The sequence below is a fragment of the Culex quinquefasciatus genome, chromosome 2 (genome assembly GCF_015732765.1).
Source record: "Culex quinquefasciatus strain JHB chromosome 2, VPISU_Cqui_1.0_pri_paternal, whole genome shotgun sequence".
Classification (NCBI taxonomy): Eukaryota; Metazoa; Arthropoda; class Insecta; order Diptera; family Culicidae; genus Culex; species Culex quinquefasciatus.
The window spans coordinates 22,108,382-22,114,381 of NC_051862.1; positions in this window are offsets into that span (position 1 = coordinate 22,108,382).

Below are 6,000 nucleotides of genomic sequence, written 5' to 3' on the forward strand. Positions count from 1 at the left end.
GCGTTTTAAGTCGCAGCAGAAGTAGCAGCGGCAGCAACGGCTTTAAGAGATGTTATTCGGTTACATGGAAGGAGGAAGGAAGCTTTGGAGAGTGAGGAACGGAGAAGGAACTGAGGAGGCCCGCTGTAGGAGGACGAAGCATAGACTTTACATTCTTTGGGCTTGACTCCCTGCTCTGTTCCTCAGTGCAGTAATTTTAAGGAACAGTAGACAGGAAATGTATAGGAGGGGACATTTCAAACATATGAAATATGTTTATAAATCTTCAGAATTATCTTATTTTTATTATTTTTTATATATTTTATAATTGTAAAATAAATCTAAAATAATTCATAGGTAATACAATTTTGAGAAGCTTCCATAAAAAATCAAAGTAAAATATTTGATATCTTGAAAAATGGGTGTCTAAAAAAATAGTTCCACTCTCAAAAAATTTACAATTTTTTCATAATTTTTTTCTGCAAAAAAAAAGTCGAATACCGTATTTGAGCAATTCCAGCTCAAATCAGGATTTTTTGTGGTACTTTTATACCCGACCCTCTCCGATTTCAATGACATGTTATAAGCTTACTTAAATATTTAAACGAGTCAAATTAACAAGACTGCAAACTTATGGAAAATTGGACGAGCTTTCCGGTAAATATATTTTCGAGACTGAAAATCAAGTCTTTCATATAGAAATTTCTAAAAACCACCAGAAAACATATTTTTTCAACATTTTTATTTTTAAAACCGCTGTATCTTCACAAGCATTGCAATGCATTGGACATAGGACAATGGTCAATATGAAGACTTTTATGTAAAATTGTCTGGGGAATCGATTCCCACTATCGGTTTGACGGTTAGACCTCTTTTCAAAATAAAAACAGTTTAAGTAAATGATTTTTGTTTTTTTTTTATGAGAGACATGCCATCCTGCATTTTTCTTGAGTCTTTTTCTATTATCTCAGGCTATTTCCTCAAAAATTTTCAACAAAAAAAAACGTGACACCTTTATATTTAACTTTTAAGCTTAAAAATTGAAAAATCTCATAGAAGTGCCATGTATTTTTTTTTTCAGAAAGCCCTCAAATTTCCTACAAGTTTGTTTTTGACCACCTTTTAATAGGATGCAACGGCTTTGAGTTACAGTAATTTTAAATTACAAAATAGAAAATACAAACATATTTAAATAACTTACGCTCTTCTTAAATGTCGTTTTTGAGTACAATTGGCTCCATATACACAAAAATGGCTGAGGAGGCCTAGGAATACTATGTCCAAAAAGTTTCATTGAAATCGTAGAGGGTCGGGTACAAAAGTACCACAAAAAATCCTGATTTGAGCTGGAACTGCTCATTTACTTTTTTTATTTGTTTTAGTGGACCGAAAAAGGCAACTTTCGAGCCACAGAGAATTATGGATAATAAAAGCTGTAGAATTATACTTTTAAAAATTCAAACATCATTTTTATAAGCAGTCGAAAAGAATATTCCTTTTTCTCGATTAAACGTTTTCAAGTTCAGGTAGAACAAAACATATATTTGATCTTAGGAAATATTGTTTATTTTGAAAATATTTTTTCATGTAGCTGGGAAAATTGTCTGCAATTATTCTTTTCATAATTTTGTGTGGAATTTTCCAATATTTCGAATTTCAAAATTTGAAAATTAAGATAAACATTTCAAAAGGGCCAAAATTTAGTTTCAGTCCTTTTGAAATAATAGGCTTGATTTTGAAGGTTGAAATTATTTTTTCAGAAGACGCAAAATCTAACAGAAATTTAATTGAAGCTACATAAATGGAGTTTGCAATTTCAAGATTTTTTCATAATTTATCAATTTTACTATGCAGAATAATTTTTGTTCAATTTTGTACCTTGAACAATAAAAACAATATTTAAAAAATATTCTCTACTAAAAAAATACGTTTTCCGCTTTAAATGTTTAAATCAGGAAGATTTTTATAAGAAGCCATGAAAATATTAAAAAAAATTTTTTTTTGAAAACATAAAAGAAATATCTTTTAAATGTAAAAGGGTCTACAAAATTATTATTTTAAATTCTAGTTAGGCCATGGCAATAGACCGAGCCACGTAGCCTAGTGGTAACGCTTCCGCCTCGTAAGCGGTAGATCGGGGTTCAAATCCCGGCTCGGACCAACACAACTGGTGATCTTTTCCCTTCTGGATTCGATTGCTTAGTAAAGGGAAGGTAGTGTATCGTCACAAACTGGACCTTATCACGACACCTTAGGGAGGCGTTACTTTACCATGGCAATAGTTAATACAAATTTGTTAGCAAAAACAGAAAGTTTCCAACAATTTTGTTTTAAAGAGATTGATAGAATGATAATTGAATTAAAAAAACAGTACCTGCTGAAATTCATTCAGAAAAAAAAAACAAAACCATTAGTAAATGTACGGTTTTCAGAGTGTTTTCGTCAAACGTCAAACGTAAACGTCAAATTTTCATATGCCATAAAAATCAACTTTCATGAATTGTCATTTCCTTCCGATTTAAATGTTTTCACTATTTTGAAACCAAGCTTTCCAAAATATATAAAATCACTTAATTCAATAACAAGTTATTTCAATTAATTTAATCTAAGAAAATCTTTAAAAAATGTTTATTACTTATTTCAGTCCATTGTTTCGTTATTTGTGATTGAAATAAAAATAAGCGTATTCTTTCGAATTACCTTTCAACCCTTTCAGGCCTGATCATACATGACCCAAATATAAAAATTTCCAAAGCTAGCTTATAATTTTCATAACAATAATTTTCCCATCAAAAACTATATTTTTTAATTCAGGCCTGAAAGGGTGAAGGAAAAATAGTCATAGCTAGTTTCAAAAGTGCCTTAACGGCAAAATAATCTAACGAGAAATTTCTGAGATTTCACATTTAGTAATTTTGAGTTTGAAATTTCTATATTATTTATAGGGATTTTTTTATAGCAGTTCACGATACTTTTTAAATGCAGATTTTATGTTTCAACCACAGTTAAAAATGAACAAAATAACAAAACAGACAAATCGAGCCAAACATTTTATTAGGGCACAAAAGAAAAACCGCGATTCGAGAAAATCGCTTGCAAAAAATGGACAACTTGTTTCAATTCCTATTTAAAAAAAAGCTTGACTGATGGTATTTTTACTGATGACTCGATAAAACACATCATTATCCTCAACTCTGCTTTACTGCTTCTTAATTTATGTTGATTTTCACAATAAAACTTATAATTTTAAAAAGTCTCGTTATTAGGCCCTTTTAGCTTTCCACCTGCTGTTCATAATGGGCCCTTTCTAAATGCAATTTCGAAGAGAACTAAAAGGGCACTAAAGCGCTGTCACCGGATTAGTGTTTTGAATGATGTATATGGGCCCTTTTGTTTAGGGACCATCCATAAACCACGTGGACACTTTAGGGTCCACGATCCATACAAAAACAATTTTTTTGTATGGACAATTAACCACGAAGGGGGGGGGGGGGGGGGGGGTAAAAGATTCACAAAAAAGTGTCCACGTGGTTTATGGATGGTCCCTTAGTTAGAAATAATGAGGAATTCAGTGGAAATTTTGATTATTGGTGATGTTTTGTAATTAAATGGTGTAGATAAGGTATGTAAAACATAAACATTCTTCGAAAGTGTACTGAACAGCAGCCACGGGTCCGTATTAAATAGTGTATTTCGATGAAGTTTTTTTCTGCAGAAATGCTTGGTGAAAAGTAAACCAAACTTTGCTTTGAAGTGAATTAGTGTTAAGAATGTATGAAAAGTTCACTTTATAACACAAATAGTTCCACAACTACGAAAAACTAACGAAAAACAAAAGGGCACATTTGAACTTTTATTTTGGGTTTGGAGTGAAATTGTTGAAAAGATTTTGCGTGTGCGTCGCGCGTTGAAGTTTGCACCTTGGTACGGCTCCGTGAAAGTGCCCTCAGAACCGCCGAATTACCGTTCCGCCGCGACCGTGAGTGTTATCAATTAACGCCGGAGTGCGTCGCGGACCGGCATAGTGCGTTATAATTGACCCGCAATCGACGGCCGGGCAACAAAAGTGAAATTATTTTTGCCATCCATCGTCGTCGTCGCGGGATAAACAGGCAGAACAAAGCAAGAAGTGTGGTGTAGCAACAAGGCCTGTGGCAGTGCTGTTGTGTCGAGTGCGTATACACACACTATACGAAACCGCGCGCGGTGTGCTGAGAGTGCGGTTTTAGAAAAAAAGAAAACGAGAAAAGTTTTTAACTTTTTTTTGCTAAAATAAAATAAGTTATTTTATTGTGCTGTTGTGAAAAATTCTGTGCTGTAAAGTTAAGCGCATACACGCACGAACGCAGGACGTCCTCTTCCGGATATGAAGACCGTTAGGCTTCGAGATAAAAGCCCCGTTACGGTAGCGTGAGAAAACCGGGGCTAGGTCTCGGTAGCCCTTAGGTGGTTCTCCACCCCGAGACTAGGTAGCGCAGCCCTGATAAGGCTGCCTACCGAAAAAGAGGATCGCGAATGGCAAGAAGGCTAGAAATCCGGAACAAACGGCAGAAGCCCATAGAAAAGCAGACCACCGATTGGCGACTCGGCTCCTGGAACTGCAGGTCTTTGAATTTCTTGGGTTTCGAATTCGCCTTAGCGAATGAGTTGCAACCTCGCAACTTTGATGTTGTGGCACTGCAAGAGGTGTGCTTGGAGGAGGAGCAGGTGCTAAACTGGCCAGGTCAGCAGACCAATTCCAGATTTTTTCTGAGCGGCGGCACGGACAAGAAGCTGGGTTCCGGCTTTATCGTGCGGGGCAAGATGCAGGATCGCGTGTTCGGCTTCACGGCGTTCAGCGAGCGGATGTGTAAGTTGAGGATAAGAGGCCGTTTCTTCAACTACAGCATCATCAACGTGCACTGCCCCCACGAAGAAAAGACCGATGATGAGAAGGAAGCATTCTACGCGACGCTGGAGGATGTGTACGACGGCTGTCCGCGGCAGGATGTTAAAATCATCATTGGGGACATGAACGCTCGGTTCGGAAGGGAGGAAATGTTTCGACCGACAATAGGCCCAGAAAGTCTACATGCGGTCACGAACGACAACGGCCAACGCTGCATCGACTTTGCAGCCTCCCGTGGAATGGTGGTCAGGAGCACCTATTTTCCTCGAAAGGACATCCACAAAGCCACCTGGACATCACCTGACCAACGGACGAAAACGCAAATCGACCACGTCCTGATCGACGGCCGATTCTTCTCGGACGTAACGCACGTGCGCACCTTTCGCGGTGCGAATATTGACTCGGACCACTACCTAGTTGGAGTTGACATGCGCTCAAAGCTGTCGACGGTGTTCAACCAACGCCGAAGCCGGCGGGCCCCTCCGTTCAACACCGCATGTCTGCAGAGCGGAGATGTGGCCCACAGTTACGCGCAGCAGCTGGAAGCGAATCTGCCAGGTGAGGAGGAACTTGGCGCAGCCTCGCTCGAAGATGGTTGGAGCCGTATCCGCTCAGCCATCGGCAGTGCAGCGGAAGCCACACTGGGTAGTGCGATCCGAGTCAGTCGGAATGATTGGTACGACGACGAGTGCCAACAGATAACCGCCGAGAAGAAAGCAGCTTACGACAGGAAGCTGCACAAGGCGACGAGAGGGAACGTGGAACGATACAGGCAGGCTCGGAATCGGCAGGTCGCGGTCTTCAAGCTCAAGAAGCGCCAGCAGGAAGACCGGGATTGCGCAGAAATGGAGCAGCTATTCCGAGCTAACGAGTCGCGAAAGTTCTACGAGAAGGTGAACCGGTCCCGCAAAGGCTTCGTGCCGCGAGCCGATGTGTGCAGGGACAACGAGGGAAACCTGATCGTGAACAAAAGCGAGGTGTTGGACAGGTGGAAGCAGTACTTCAACGAGCACCTCAACGGCGATGAAGCGGACGGAGACGGCGTTGGAGTCAACCTTGGAGCGCCCGCAGCTGATGAACAGTTTCCAGCACCTGATCTGGAGACGGTGAAGAGGGAGATCAGGAAGCTGAAG